Source organism: Taudactylus pleione, unplaced genomic scaffold, assembly GCF_031769625.1.
Source record: "Taudactylus pleione unplaced genomic scaffold, aTauple2 ptg000279l, whole genome shotgun sequence".
Taxonomy (NCBI): domain Eukaryota; kingdom Metazoa; phylum Chordata; class Amphibia; order Anura; family Myobatrachidae; genus Taudactylus; species Taudactylus pleione.
The window spans coordinates 3,120,131-3,137,835 of NW_028284681.1; the positions used below are offsets into that span (position 1 = coordinate 3,120,131).

Below are 17,705 nucleotides of genomic sequence, written 5' to 3' on the forward strand. Positions count from 1 at the left end.
CCACACAAACCACTATGACAACAGGACTAGAGCTCCTGAAACATCTGTATTTTGCATCACAAGCAACGAACATTTGACTATAAATAAACAAATTCCAAGTATCATATTGGGACCTATTACCTAAGATTTGGCATTAGGGCTCATTTTCCATTGCCACTTATCACCAGGGCCATCTCTTCCATTGGGTTTGCTGGGCAGTTGCCCAAGGGCCCGAAGCTTGTATGGGCCCACCAACCCGCCCCTCTACAGCCCGGCCAGTTGGTAAATTTGTGATATTTTTATAAGCCAGCCGCCGATGCAATGTATTCTGATCTAACCTCCCCCCCACCCTGGTGACAAGTACTCATCTCAGTCCCAGTTTCACTTTATTCGCCGGTTTCAGACAGAGTCTCTCTGCATGTGTGGAATATCTGATGGGCATGCAGGAGGGTATAATTTTATTGACCATTTACATGTTTTTCCCATGAATGGATGGGTAGGGGCCCCCATTGCATTGCTTTGCCAAGGGCCCACCCTGCTTATCACAGCAATATTAGATTACCTATCACAATGATTTATCATTCAAGTCTCTCTGAGGTGGCCTCATCAGTCTAGGAGGATCTACGCATGGGAGATAAATTCAAGTATGCAGTGGCATCGGTAGGGTTGGTGTCACCCAGTGCACCTACCCACCCTGTCATCCCCATATCTGGACTCCTTGTGCATGATGGAGACAAGCATGCCTTTGTGAAAAGGGGTGTAGCCTTATGTCTGCAAAGCCATGCCCCCTGTTGTGTAATGTTTTGGGGGCGTGTGTGTCACACCCCTGCTCTTGTCATGCTAGGGGCTTGCCCAGCACTACAGGAGTTGCTGGGCAACACCCAGCCTCTATGGGTACAGTGTGAATGTGCGCATCATCCATCACCGCCATCATCGCTGCTTGGCAGCCCCATCCAAGGGGATCACTCCATCATAGCGGAGCAAGTCTGTGAAGTACAGGCTTGGGCTTTCAGTACCCTTCCCCCTAAAAAATAGGATTGATTAAAAATATTTAACACTATAATATATATATCAAACAGGTCCCAAACAGCAAGCTCACAGGGGACCAGACCAGCACACAATGAAAATAACAATATTCAATCACCATAAAAAAGTTTTAATGCTTCAAACCAGTGCATGAAGAGGACAATGTTCAAAAAGGAATCATAAACAAGCTATGCAGTATAATGAGGCAATACTTATCAGCTGTGGTGCATATTTGAATGAGAATCAAACCAGGGAGCTAGGCTCAAAACCTGGATAGTCACGACAGCCGTTTCGTATCTACCTTCATCAAGGGATATATATATATATATATATATATATATATATATATATATATATATATATATTACAGAATCAAGCTCCGGCACTCCAGTGTTGATAATGCAGAATCTTGCTCCGGTGCCCTCATAGAGGGTCAGCGCTCCCACAATACAGTCATGTAAGCAGAACAGGCTGCACTCTGAGACTTAGTATTCAAACAAAGTACCCCATAGCAGGGGAATTTATTGTGAAGTCAACGTTTCAGGGATTGAATCCCCTTCCTCAGGACAAGAGCATGAGATATCTATATCCAAATAAACACATTGCTGTATTTAAATAATAAAGCATCTTTTCATTGATTTCAGCTTTCTCCATAACATAAGAGGATTGAGGGCTTTATTCAGAGGCGGCCGTATGGTCTACGACCGCACGGCCGCCTCGATGTTTGTCCTGTGCGCATGCGCACGAGGGAGCCAGCTCCTTTATGCGCATGCGTGAGACCGGCTACGACCGACAGCGCCGGTCGTAGCGGGTCTCTTTCCAAAGGGGGCGAGCTGTCGATTTTGATTGACAGCTCGGCCCGTTTGGAAGGCGGGCCGGGGGGGTGGCAGCCCAAACGGAGGCGTTCCCATGGGAACGCCTGCCATTTGGGGGATGCCCCACTGACATCACTAGTGATGTCAGTGGAGATCTTCTGGCTCTGACAGAGCAAGAAGCTCTCCGGGGCTTACGACAAGTGAGACCCTACCCTAGGGTCTCGTCGTAAGCCCCGATGGTCGCGATGGTCTCTGACCATCGCGACCATCACCGTAGCGGTCGTTAGAGCTGTGGGTGTAAACCCACAGCCTAACGACCGAAACAGAGGCGGGTGGTCAGGATGCAAGCGGCCGCCCAGTTTCTGAGCGACCGATTGCATCCTCCGACCGCCTCTGAATGAGGCCCTAAGACCCTAAATAAAATAATAATAAAAAATACTTAAGAAATATTTATATCTTGCAACAGATCCTTTGTTAGAATCTGCCTCCATTGCAAGATTTGGTTATACTATAAGAAAAAAATGTGCACTTTACAATGTAATGCAATTATAATTTTACATAGAATACATGAAGGTCAGTCAAGCCTGCAATTTGTGTGTATTTGTTATATTTTTATTTATTTTTTCTAACTATGCTTATTGTGTGCTTTATTAATAGTCTGTTCTAATTGCATGGATCCAACGAAGTGCGTGGATTTTCTATTTTGTCTTTATAAGATGACATTTTATTCTCCATCAACCTGATAACTTTCTCAAAGCAATGTAATGGTGCCTCTTATTATACAAATATAATATAAGGATTGCTTGGAATCATTAAGCAGTAAATGCTGAACAAAACATCTCCCACATATTGGAATAACATTTTTAGCTGACAAATGAGCCTTGTAAAATATTTTGTTTTCAAAAGAAGTCATTTTAAGTAACATGGTTAATTAGCAAGATCAAAAGATATTTTAAACTTGAGCAAATATAAAGTGTTAAAGCCTGGGGCTTGCAAATAGCAAAATACTGACACTTAAAGTGTTTACAATCCATAACAAAAAAAAAGCTAATAATTAAAAAAAGGACATTGGTGTTACGTAGACGGTATATTAATACCGACTGTGACTACCATGGTAGCTTCCAGTGAACACAGAATGAAAAGATTTAATTACTATAAATTTCATTGAGTCAGCATTTTCAATTATTATATTGAAATTGGGGAATTTCTATTACAAAACATAGGCATATATACTGTAATACAACCATCACATGGGATAAAGCAAACAAAAAGCCAACCTTTTTCCTTCTAATTTTTGACACTGTTTAACAAGCATCACACTTCCCCTTACTCCCTCTTGCTGCACCCCCAATTCACTATGTCAGAGGCTCCCAAACTTGGTCCTCAAGGCATCCCAACAGTCCAGGTTTTAAGGATATCCATGGTTGAGAACAGGTAGTTAAATCAAATTGACTGAGGTACTTATTAAGTCACCTGTGACCATGCATTGATATTCTTAAAACCTGGGCTGGTAGTGTGTTGAGGACCGAGTTTGGGAACCTCTGCACTATACCTAGGTTCCTTAGTCCTTGGCCATTTCCTCTTGGAATATATACAAATGTGTTGTGTATAATCTATGCATCATTTTGTCCTTCTTAAATTTCAAAGTCAGCTGTATATATTCACTGCGTAGTAAAAGCAGGCTTTTTATTTTTCAATGATCTTAGTGAAGGTAAGTGGCACATGAAGAAAGAGGGGGTGGGGATGTGTGCATAGATATCAATTATCAAGACTGGGCTATGGTGGAATAGAGAACCTCCAGCTCCATAAATATTTCTTTTCACAGGTGAATGCATCACCTCAGGTTACCCCAAGACTGCATGTACATCCAAGGAGAGGTGTGACCTATAGTTCTGTGTAATAATAAGTAATGTGGCTCAGATGCTGTAGTGGATGAGTGGATGTGGCCATGCCCATCTGTCCCACCATAAACTGCCACTGCCTCCAGGGAGGAGCAAATAGTTTATACCCACCCCTTTTCTGCACCATATATGCCTACTCTACTGGAATGTCTGGAGACTCCCTAATCTCGGAGACTCCTCCTGGAATACTACACACTTCCAAGTGGCAAGTATGGGGGTGTAATTAACATCAGCATGGTCCACCCTAGTTATGTGATTCTGCAATACTCAGCATTGTACAGCGAGGATGTGGGTGTATGGTGTCATGAGTTATGACTTTTGGGTTTCCACTCCCGGAAGGGAGATCAAAGTAGTAGGCTAGTAAATTCTGCCCCAGTACATATTGTGAGGGCAGTGTCTGGTCTCCACCGTGCCTGTTGCTGGCACTTTTCTTCACTCTCCATATTATGTCAGATTAGGTGTCCTCTAGCCCCAGTTGTTTTATATGCAGAAACTGATAAAGGTTTGTTAGGTAATTGCAGGATTATGGGAAACAGATAAAAACAATGGCACTATAGGGAAAGATGCAAGCAGTTATAGATTGTACTCATGAGTGCCTTTATACTCGCTTGTGGTGATTGCCCCGTGTTGCATTGATGTGAAGGTGAAGGTGAATGTAACCTGAACAGCCCTTAAACTAGTGATACATTGTTAGGAAAGCATTGTATGTAGTGGAAACTTATTTCACACACCTCTTAGAATTTGGTAAAGCTCTTTAACAGTGATATTATTATACATTCACCTACTGGTTCTTATTATTAGACAGACAAAAGGTAAAATAAAAAATAGTAAATAATATGCTTTCATTCTGATTTACCCCTAATGGGTAAATGCTACTAGTCTGCTCCAGCCCCTTCTAGGATCCCGGGGTCTGTTCCATGCTGATTGTTTTTTTTTTCTGGGGGCAAAACCTGTAAGTTGTTCACTTTAAAATGGCTGAAGAAATGAAAATATCTGTGACTGTGGTTTCTGCTTGGTCCTCCTGCCCACAACACACCTCAGTAGAGACATACAGCTGGGGCTAGGAGATAAGCCATGGAGTTCCTGGAACAAATGACTGCTTGGGTTCTATTAGGAACAGGTGAGTGTTATTTAAGATTAGATGGTAATGCAGAATTAATGCCAAAAGAGAACATTTTTGGAATCTACTGTACAGGAAAAACATGCTGTCACTGACCAATCACATGATTCTATAATTTTGTTTACAGCTGTTTAAAGGATGAAAGCAGGATTCTCATGGTAATCTTGTGTAACAACACATTTTACCTGAGTGTTTTCCTTAATGTCGCAAACAACCTCCTTCTGGGCACATCGCATAGCTCTACTGTCTAAGTGGACTTTAAATAATTAAAATCTCCATCATTATCTTTTTCAAGAATGTTATGGTATAAAACCTATAGAGCTAGAACAATTAAACTGATATCAAATAAACCAGTGGTTCTCAAATTCGGTCCTCAGGATCCCAAACAGTTCACGTTTTCCAGGTCACCTAGCAGGTGTACAGGTGCAGCACCGTATCAGGGTGGCAGTGCACCCTGTGCCACATTGCTGTTGCTGCCTGTTCTCTCCCGCTCCCTCTCCTTGAGCGCATACCATTATCAGGAGGAGGGTGGAGGACGGGGATCTCTATCGCCGGGCAACTCCTGCACTGCTAGCAGCTATGCAGATCTCTCCACATACACTTCTGGAGCCGAGCAGACTGCGGTGGCTGGTGAACATGGCAGATTCCGCCCTGTGCAGAGGTTCCGGCCGCAACGCCCTCCTTACGGCCCTGCACAGGTGTATTCATTACTCACTGACATAGTTTTAAAGATCCACAGGTGCAGCTGATTATATCACTTGCGATTTTGTGACGAAACCTGGAAACATGCACTGTTTGGGGTCAGGAGGACCAAGTTTGAGAACCTGTGAAACATATCTTACAAAGGAGAAGATATACTAAGCCCCGTAAAGTGATACATTGGAAAGTGATAAACTACCAGCCACTCAGTTCCTAACTGTCATGTTACAGGCTGTGTTTGAAAACTGACATTTAGGGGCTGATTGGTTGGTAGTTTATCACTCTCCAATTTATCACTTTCCAGAGCTTAGTACATCTGCCCCAGAGTCAGTACGGATCGCTATTGTGATCATAGCTGCGATTATGCATGCAGTTCTACTGTGAAAATATACTAATGTTTGAAACTGCTCAGCCAGCATGGAGATGCTTTATCCGCTTTCTCACATCCGTAAGACCTCGCAGTCCTGCATAAACATCTGTAACATTGAGTAACAATGGCCCCTCACGCAGAATTACAGTAAGTCTGACCTGTCTCAGAAATTACAAGTCTCGTCACACGCAGTGATTACTCAAGCTGCGTATTCCATCGCAGTGGCTAATTTATGTATGGCGTTCAAATGGATTGGCACGCTTGCGTTTCTGCAATGGCTTTCTGTTTGCGTTCGTGATTGCAGTTCTATCGCAACTCTGTTCTGCGCACTGCAGTGCATACGCACCATTGGCCTATCTGCGTATGCTATTGCGATCCGTAATGGATCAGACCTATTGTGCATTACAGTGCAGTCAATACTGACAAATATAGCCATTGCAAGCGAACATTTCCCGGGAAAATCAGTTTAATCTTTAGGTGGTCCCTTGAAACCAAAAGCAGCTCACAATGTAATGTAAAGGGCTAATACTTGCTTGTTGAATGCTAGTAGATAGTAAGTGAATCACAGTTCAAAGCAGGCATGTGTAATATGTAATGGTGTGTGTATATAGATGTGTAAATAAATTATACAAGCATATATTTTAGTTGTGATCTTGTTTGTGAGAATTGATATGTGTGCTATGTGTGTATGTACATCCGAATGATTGCCTGTGTGTTCCAAGCAGTGACGACATCTTAGAATGTTACTGCTCTCTATAGAATCCCGTCAATACAAAGACAATTATATCTAGTGAAGTGCCTTATTGCAATCAAAAGGAATGTGATTTGCTATCATAGAGCATTGTTTCAAATCACACATAATCCAACTTAAGCTTTTTAAATAAGCAGAATTTAATATTCAGTTGTTTGGCATCCCCAGAGTAAGCGAAAACTTCAGCACTTTCCTTTAATTCTCAGCAAGTTAATTAAACGTGTGAGCTTTGTGTTTAATCCCTTTTATATCTAAAATAGATCTCTCTGTATTCTGTCTTCTGTGGCAGGCTCTGACCCTATAATCCTATTAAACAAGAGAGATCTGTACAGGGAGAACATTACACAGTGAGATCAGCAGAGGGCGCTACTGTCATCTACAGACAGTGTACAGAAAAGGTGTGTGTTACTATGATTAGTGTGTAGCAATGTAACAGGGCTTTTCCTATGAGTGAAAAAGATGAGTATGAGCACACATCACCTGTTATAATACACAGAATTAAGCACAAATTTACATGACTCCAGAGCTGCAATTCAGGCAACTTCGAAAAAGCAATAATACAGTGCCCAGATTTGTCCCCTGTCTCTGTGCAGTTTGCCAGCTGGAAGCCCTGGAGCTGCAGCTCTGGAGACTGCTGTGCTTCATAAAACAACAATGATTTTGTTGAATTTTATAAAAAGTACACCAAGTTCATAGAGTAAATGCAATGTTATCAATGGAACAACTAAAGCACACCATGCTACTGTAAAAACACATATGCTATGAATGATCTTACATCATGCAAATAGTCGCAGATAAGCACAATTAATAAAAAGCTATTGATCAAATTAAAATAAACGTATATTTTAAGCCCTAAAGCCTTACAGCTAGTATGACCGTCATGGCAGAGACAGATAGAAATAATCCCCAAACAACTACAGCCTATAATGTATAATAACTACAGATAAGTAAACCATGAAATTATTATATTATTATTACCATAGACTTGTAGGCTACCCCACACTGCTTTACATTGCTGGGCAGTGGGGAAAACAGGACAAACAGAAAAGAGACACACTACATGGGTATCATAGAAGGTGGAAAGGGCCTGTTATTGGAAAAAGGGCACAGATGAAACAAGAGGAGTGAGTATGGCTCAGAATAGAGATTGGAACAGCTGTGAGAGTAAAGGTGCCCACACACATAGCAATATTTTACACAATCTGGCTGATTCCGGCGCATTGGAATGACAGATCGTATAAAATATGCCAAAATCGCGAGGAAATCGTGAGTCACCCCTCACGATCACGATACGCGTCCTTGAAGGTCGCACATCGCATCTTCAGATCTGCCGTGCTGTAGGGTAAATCTGACAATCTCAAGTCAGGATGCACTGGATTAGTAAGGAGGCACAATAGATCGTGTGTCACATTGGCAGCTTTTTCATACCAAATCGTGTGCAGGACTGCCAGGGAGCTCCCGGGGAGAGTTCAGGGGGAAATCGTGTACATCGGCTGATCGGGAACACATCGCTATGTTTGTGGGCACCTTAACAGTGTGAGCCTTGCCAATCCAGTGTGAGCATATACAGTAAATGGGAACAGGGTAAGCCCTAATAAGGAGATGAAATTTCAGAGAACATTTAAAAATCTGAAGGAGAGTCTGATTGAGCCCAGGAGAAGTCTTATCGGCACTGGTAGTGGCACGGGAGAAGTCTTGCAGGTAATTGGCCATTACCAGAGATGAGGCTTGGGTCAAAGGAAGTTCTAAGAGAACAATAGTGAGAGTATTTTCACATGAGATTAAAAGGGAGTTGGTGTTAAGGGCTTTGTAGGTGAGGGTGAGTAAATTAAATTGGATTCTAGAGGACACGGGGAGCCAGTGTAGGGATTTTCACAGTGTTGCTCTGGATGTGGGGTGGAGAGAGAGGAAGATCAATTTTTCTTTGTGTATTTCTATTTCCTCTATGTGCAAACTGATCACACAAGAAGGCTGACAGTTTCCACTTATTTCTGGTCAAACCTACTGAAAGTTTTTATTTTTTAAATATTCCCATATTACAATGCTGAACCTTTATCATGTTTAACAAAATTGAGATTTGTCTGTCTGTTATTACTCAAGTCTTGTTCTATTTCTGTTTGTTCTCAAAAAGCGCAATGGATTATATAAGTAACTGTTAATAAATAAATTCATAATAAATAATACATGTAATATATGAATCCTGCTCAAAATGTGCAGTAACGAACAGTGACCTAAAGCCCAATGCACACATAACCCATAGAATTTAATTACATGTAGATGCCAGAATATGACCATAACACAATTTGACAATTAAAACCCATTTTCAGCCACATCCTCACAAAATATATATCAAGTATACTGTAAACAAAGTGACTAGTACGGAGACACAAATCACATCACACATATACATGAAACATTAAATTGGCAGAATCAGCTGAAAATTAAAAGGGTTATTTACATTTAAATATCATGCCGTCAGCATCTTAAAAAATCTTTAAACGTTGAAAGGACAGTATCAGCTGAAAATGAAAAGGGTTATTTACATTTAAATTTCTTGTAGCCAGCATTTAAATAACATAAAATACAAAAAGTCTTACAGACATGACTGAATATTTATCTGTAATGTTTCCTGTAGCTTTACATGTTAATCTAATCTTTGTTAGTTTTAAGAAAAAATTAACATTAAGTTAAATAAGTACAGGTTAATACAGACAAGTAAACAAATTCACATCAATATAGAATTACAATATACAATTAGCATAATTATGCAGATAAGACAGAAGGCAGAGGGTCCTGCTCGCACAAATTTACAATCTATTGGGGATATGGGTGGACACAATAGGGAGAAGAGGGCGGGGTTGAACAGGTTAAAGCCAGTGTGGGAGGGCATATAAGGCAATGGGCCAGATGTACTAAGCTCTGGGAAGTGATAAACTGGAGAGTAATAAATGACCAGCCAATCAGCTACAAACTGTCATTTTTCAAACACAGCCTGTAACATGACAGTTACAAGCTGAGTGGCTGGTCGTTTATCACTCTCCACTTTATCACTTTTCAGAGCTTAGTACATCTGGCCCAATGGGAGCAGCTCGGGAAAAGTCCTGAATGTGAGAGAGGAAAGTGATTATCAGAGAGCAGGTGAGGCGGCAGTCCATATCAGAGCATTGACGGTGTGAGAGATTATGAGAGGAAATGAGGCTGGAGAGGGGGTGCTGGTGTGTGATTGAGAGCTTTGTAGTTGCTAAAGCAAAGTTTGATTTTGATTCTGAGTGATATAGGTAGCCAGTGGAGAGACTGGCAGGGAGGGGCAGCAGAGGTAGAGCGATGAGAGAAAAGTGAGGCAGACAGCAGAGTTAAGAATACTTTGAAGAGGGCTGATGCAGGAGTTTGGAAGGCCAAAGAAGAGTAGATTTCAGTAATCTAGGCAAAAAATTATGAGGTCATGACTGAGAATTTCTGCAGCTTCCAGTCTGAGGAAGGTTCTGATTCTGGAAACAGTGCAGTGGGGGAAATGGCAGGACTAGGTTATGAATTGTATATGGGGGGGGGGGGGAGGAAAGGGCAGAGTCAAAGATGACAGAAAACACTGGACTTGGGGCATGGAGGAGAGAAATATGTTATCAACAGGGACAGGATGGGATCAGAAGGGCCTGGCTGGAGGAAAAGACAATGAGTTCAGTTTCTGAATACTGACTTTCTGGAAACACTGTGCCATGCAAGACAAGATGGCTGACAAGTGGTAAATTTGGGTATGGGTATCATTGGCTTTCAGAGGCCAGAAGAACTGATAAGTCCACCAAAGATAAAGTTATAGAGGGAGAATGGAAGGGGCCCAAGGACAGGACCCTGATGATAGGGGAGATGTAAGAAGGTGTAAATATGGGGAAGAGTAAGGAGTAGCTACATAAGTAGGAGGCAAACCAAGAGAGAGCTGTGCTACAAAGTTCAATAAAGTCGAGGGTGTAGACGAGGAGGAAGGGGGGGGGGGTTAATGGTGTCAAATGCTGCTGTGAGGTCTAGGAGTATAAAATGAGAGAAATTACCTTTGGATTGATTTGACCAAGAGAATATTATCTGTGACCTTGGAGTCAGCAGTATCAGAGGAATAAAGAAACAGAGAGCCATAATTGAGCACTCAAACAGGGAGCGCTTCCAGGTTACTAGGTGTGTACCCAGCTTTAATGAAGAGAGACATTGTGGGCCCATACAGCATTTTGACCCATATTTCAAGAGCACAACAGGTTTCCAGAATTGGTCAGTGTCTACTGCAAGTGCGAGTAACCCACTGTATTCGGCACAACACCATATATGGGTTTGGGCACCTATATAGCAGCCTGATGAGTTAGAGGTCTGGCCTTGAATGTCTTAACACTGCCATGACTATACCACCCCTCATCATCTACACATATTTGTATATTATATTTGTTTGGACTACTATCGTTATCTTCTTTTTTTTATTAAGTAGTTAATATTGTTTGAACAAGAGAACAAGACAGACAATTCTTCATTGCCTCCATTATAAAGCAAATAGGAGAAGAAGGATTTTTTACATCTGCACACAGACAAATTATACTGTATTATAATTTATGTAATTTACGTACCCTGTATAAACCCCATTAAATTCTTTATTTAAAGCCAATACATATGGGATACAGCCTAAACAGTCAGATAAATCTAATACACAAAGTGGGAGAGAAAATAAGTTGTACAAACATTTGGCCTTGACAGCGTAACAATGAAATGCGCGTTGGCTGCGGCATGTTTGATATTATAGTGCCACTATGAAATATGTATTATATATGTATCGATACTGGCCAAACAGATTCACATGTTTAATAGAGTAAGATGTTATTTGTCTTATGGAGGATACACGATGTCAGATTTTCTATAAGATATGAACGATAACGATTGTAAAAATCGTTACATTGTTCATTTCATTGACATGTTTGGCATACATCGACGAACGATGCGCGTGCCCGCATGTCAGATAACGTTATCTGAAACCTACTGTGTTTGCAATCAGATTTGGACGATATCATTCATTTAGATACTGTCAGAAATCGTTCATCATTCATGAAATAGTTAATATTGTTCATTGTTATCGTTCAACGATAACAATGATCTAGCAAATCTGACCCAGTGTATGCACCATTACTCAGCGAACAGCTAAAACACTGAAAGGATTTGCAATACATTTGTTACTATTTGTAGCTAACTATGTTGCCAATAAAATGAGACAAATGTAATTATGGAGCAAATGGATTAGAGGATCTTGTTTATTGGTCCTTAAAATCAGTTGGTCTAATCCTGAATATGAATTGCACAACTGTGATAATTTGATGTGAACATTTGATGTGAACATTTGATAATTGAGTAATTTAACCTAATCACAGGAAGGATTTTTACTGTGAATCTGTGAACTAGGAGTGAATAGTATAACTACATTTGGGAGAAATTATCTACAATCTCTCCCTAATATCATGATACCATCTCTCTTAACAATTCAGTCACTTCTTTTCACACATATATTATATCCCATGATAAATTTCTCGATATAAATTACTCCCAGTCCTGTGAATGTTTATTATATTAACACTGGTAATCTGGGAGATGATGTTTAATGTGGTTTTGGTCACATCTATGGCAACCCAGAACAAGAAAATAATAGAGGTTCAGAAATATAGGGTATTTCATTGCCCAATATAGGGTATACTATTGCTGAATTAGAAGCCCTATGATGATATACCTAACAATGGTATATTAGGTATATCATTGAGTCTTTACACCCGGGACACTAACTTATAAATGGGTTGTGCATTACCATATCGACTGAATGGATATATTTTTTATCGTATAACTAATACGTTGGGGGAAATTTTTATAATACTCCAATAAAGTTATGCAGTCAATTTGTGGACATTTAACAGTAATAATATGACAATAAAACAAACATCTTGTTGTTTAAAAAAAAATAATATATTTATTATATTCAAGCACAATCTTTATTCACTATTTTTTAACCCATAGATTTCACTGTGCTTAGACCTAAACCTAAACTGGACTAGGTCTTTTTTAATATTAACTAATAAAAGTTACATTTTATTATAGATTTTTTTCTCCTTTGTGCGCCTATTAAGTACAACTTCTTTTCTCTCCCCCTTTGTGTATTACCTCTATTATAAAGGCCTGATTGAGAGGTGGGTGCAAGTGGTGTCAGTGCTGCGTCTTCGGTAGCAGCGGATCTGCTATGTTAATGCAGCAGGACGCATCTATTGTAAATGGCATCCACTACTGGCTTCTCAGATGCGCTGCATGCATCAAAGACACAGTGTTGGATCATGGCATGGGCCATCGGACATCTGCACATCCCTAAGGTTGCTCAGAATGTCCAGTTCCCGAGGCCAGCGACATTGCGTCCACAGACACAGTCATCTGGCTTAGAAATGCCTCAGTTTTCTAAAATGCGCCCCCTTCCTGCCCCCACACTGAACCCAGGGCCGCAGCAGCATTGCTGTATATGTGCCCTGTGGCTACGATGCAGGCACACTAAGGAAACCATCGGACATTTGTGACTGAATCATTCCAGCGTTCGTGTCTGAATAAGCCCCTCCATGAAGTGTAACTTTTGTTATTGTGACATCTATCACTATTTTATTTATTAGCAGTTACAGTATTTATATATCACACATATATTCTGCAGCACTTTGCAGACAATATTTCAGTTATACATCCTGCCCACAGTGGAGTTTACAATCCAGGGGTTAAAGTGGGCGGAACTGCGTTCTGTCAGTTCTATTTGGAGAGCACTTTATCCAGCCAATCGAGGCACTGGGCTGGGGAGGTGTCGGGCGCCCACTGAGATTATGTTACCAGTGGGAGCCCAGCTCCTTTCCTACAGTGGCAGCCAGAGGCTGGAGCTCACTCCTGACCTCCGCCTTCCGGCTCCCGCAGTGGTTGAAGGGAAAGACATCATGATGTCTTTCCCATAGTTCCAAGGAGCAGTTGGACCGGATGGCAGTGGATGCTGGAGCAGGGCTTAAAGTATTGTGTGTTTTTTTGTGTAAGGGGCACTACAAATTGGGGCACTACTAATGGGGGCATTGCATAGGGGACACTGCCTAAGGGGCACCACTCTGGGCACTGCATAAGGGGCACCACTATTGTGGGCTCTGCATAAGAGGCACTACTAATGGGGGCACTGCATAAGGGGCACCACTAATGTGGGCACTGCATAAGTGGCACCACTACTGGGGCACTACATAAGGGGCACCACTACAGGGGGCATTGCATAATGGGCATTACTGCTGTGGGCATTATGTGTAAGGGGAACTACTTCTGTGGGCATTATATAATGGGCACTATTACTGTGGGCATTATGTGTATTAGGGGCACTACTACTGTGGGTATTATGTATAAGGGGCTCTATGTGCGGTGTAATGTGAATAAGATTGTGATACTGTGTGGCATCATTTGAATTGGAGATACTATTGCGTGACTATGCCCCTTTTTTTGAGACTATGCTCCTTTTTGTGGCACGCACTGTCCATTTTTTGAAAAAGCACCGAGGATGGGAGGGTGAGTTCCACCACGTCTCTAGCCCACTTTAAACACTATTACAATCTATGGTCCCTATTACACCACATATACACTACGTGGTGGACACTGACATGGTTTCCTATTAATCTGTATGTATGGTTTTGGAGTGTGGGTGAAAACTGATACACCTGGAGGAAATCCAAGCAAACATGGAAGAACAACCAAACACCTCAAAAATCATCTATGAGCAGGAATTTAACTCATGGCCTCAGTGCTGTGAGGCAGTAACGATAACTACGACACCAAGCATGCTGCCCAATTTAATTGTTTAGAACGTTATTACCTCTTGACATAAATTGTATATACTCTTCTGCAGAATGTCTTATTTACCAAGCACAATTTCCAGGCTATCTGCAAATCCAGAAAGGTAGGCGCATCTACTTAGATGGGGACGTTTCTAATGCAGATTGAAATGCACTTGGCTGACAATTAGGTGCAGATGTGCAAAAGAAAAGCAGTATAGGCCTGCATTCTTGTGGTTTATAAATACTCCTTACTGAATTCATGGCTAGTAATATGTTATATGTAACATACAGTATGCCAAATAGTTACTGATGAGACAATTTGCTCTGCATTGTAACAGTTAAGCTAAAAGCGATCTGAATCTTTCTTGAACAAAAGCTACAGTACACACAGAATCTTCCACATCCCTAGGAAGTGTTTTGACCTTTTCCCTTCCTCCATACGATGGCCTGACTTTAAGACTTGAAAAATAATGTCTTTTTTTATATGCACAATTTTGCAGAATAATAGTACTCATGAATTTTGTTATTTTATAAAGAAAAGAATGTAAATAGGACTTTCTGCAGAACACTTTGAGTCTCATCTAGAGTTAGTATTAAGGACCTCATTCAGAGTCGGTCGAAGCGGCCGCACGGTCGTACGGGAAAAGGGGCCGGATATGCAAATGATTCCCTCGCAAGTTGCATCCCTAAGTTCGGATCGGTAGCTGGCCGACCAAGGGGAGGAAATGGCCGGAATTCAAAAAAATACGCCCCCTTCTTGTACGCATTGCACATCATCTCCGGGCATATAAGGATTAATCGAGACCATCGGGAACCATCGGAACTGGTCGTAGAGCTTAAGGTTGACCATACCCTCTCTTAAGCTCTACGATCATGTCAGTGTAAAAACCTCCCATGTCACATGTGCCATGACGCTACTTTGTTAATTATGCACTCCCATAAACCGTATGCACTCCCATAAAACGCAGTTCGCATAATTAGGCACGCCTGCGTTCGGATCTCCACTCCCCCGTTTTCAAGCACCTTCCCCTGTTACCACCCACAAACGCCTCAATCTGTCACTCAAACTACCGACCTGGCTGTGTTCAAGGAGAGAGAAATTTCTGATCGTAGCGGCTAGTTTGCGCACACGCATTGCGAACTTTACGCATGCGCAGTATAGCGAACATCGGTGGCGTACGACCGTGCGGCCGCTTCGACCGACTCTGAATGAGGTCCTAAGTCCAGGCTAAAGGTGTGATTTTGCAAATGTGAATATTCACCCTTAAGCAGAGTTGAATGCATCTTGTGGTGTGCCTGCAGCCTATGTATATGCTGGGTTTGATACCAGTCGTCATCAGTGTATACCAACCTATACTTGGCGCAAAAGATATGCCCGTAAACATGGGTATTTACCTTTATGTCCAATTCTGCATAGCCAACAACTGCATCAATACCCCCCACTGAGTATGTAAGAACGCCCTGTTACAGCCCTGTTACACCCCTTCATTCACAAGAGATGCGACAGAAATGTGTACAACCCGCACTTGCGTATGCGAAATTCTACAGCAAGCTCAATAAGAAAACATGTAAAATATGCTCCACCCACAGAGCATATGTTTAACTATGCATCGGTCTCAAGGTTTGTAAATTTGAACAATGTCTACAGATTTACAGGGCAGTGGGCAAAATGTAGTCCCACAATCACTAAGTCAAAATAACATTAGTATTCCATTAGAGGGCTCCTTTTGTTATTACTAAATAAAAGTATGCATACAATACACAGATAAGCAATTTTGGCATAGCTTACACTTACGAATGAAGGGGTAAGTAAGTGTATGCTGAATATGTTGGATATATGCGTGTACAGGTGCGGTGGTATGGCAGAGTTATGCAAACACCAGTGGAATGCATCCTGCGCAATAAACAGCCCTTGTTGCTTAACCAGTGGAGTGGTTTATTCACATACAATGTACTCACTGTTACACACTGCTTGACACAGCTGAGCTTGAGCAGCGTTGGGGGTTATATACAGCTCACCAGCCAGAACAGGATGCTGGAACAGCGGTGTCACATGTATACTGTAAGGGTGTGCTGTAAGGGTGTGCTCAAACAATTTGCTAGTGAAGTAGTCCTGGATGCAGACACAGATGCCCCTGTCAGGAGTCGTTTCTCTTGCAGGTGCTATAGAGATGCTGCAATGAGGCGCAATGATGATGATCATCATCAGTAGCACTAACTACCATCTTCTAATTGACTTATTGCAGGTTGCCCATGTTAGCTGATGGTACTTAAATCGTTAGTGTGGTAGCTATAGTATACTATAACATGAAGTAGTGTCCATGTATTCTAATTACTCAATGGATAGATCCATTTGGACTGTGGCAAGAAAGAAGTCTCCCATTCGAATTTTAAAAGGGAAAAAATTGCAACAGATGCTTGTGTCTAATTGAATTGAATTTTGTATTTAACTAATTTATATGTTAAATGCAATTTTCACACTTAGTAATGACAGTCAAGACAGTATACTCTGATGTTCACATAACACTTCATTACATAATTATATTGTGTACAAATAGTGTAATGCAAAAGTCACATTTACTACTAACACTAGACATAGCCCTACAGTTTTGTTAAGGTAACATGTACATACGCCAGGCTGAACATGTGAATGTAAATCCACTTTATAATAAATCCATCCTTTAATGCCTATGGTCTGAGTGCACGTGTTACTTCTGTCTCTTGTAATAATATGAAAAGAGAAAGTTACCTGCAATTAGTGAACCTGGCCATGAACATCCAAATTGTCAAATATTGGTCACACTGGGAGTTGTGGTGCATGCAGTGGCGTGCATAGTGGGTGCTCAAAAATGTTTTAATAAAATTGGTATGTGAAAATATGCCTTACATGAATAAAGATGATTTAGGGCACCCTTAATTGTAATTCAAATTCACTAAGCACATTTCTTGACTTTGAAAAAGATGAAAAAGAGAGACACCAACAAAACTGAAATGGAATATATGATGCAAATGTTCTCTCATGCTTTCATGCATAGACCTCAATTACTCCTAGCAGTGTGATTACCCTGAGGTATAACATGTCTCAGGTTTCTTAGACCTCATCTCATGAGCATGATCTCTCTGTGTTTGATTTGCCCACGTGTTTCCCTCAGGCTTTTGTCTCAGTTTTCTCTCCCCTAGGCTCTAACTTCTCCCTTGTGATG

At 41.3% G+C, this 17,705-nt stretch overlaps 1 protein-coding gene across 1 annotated transcript in view; it reads right to left on the reverse strand.

Moving 5' to 3' along the window:
- CDH22 (cadherin 22) overlaps positions 1–17,705 on the reverse strand; it is a 273,461-nt gene that overhangs the window by 98,911 nt on the left and 156,845 nt on the right. The window lies entirely within an intron of this gene.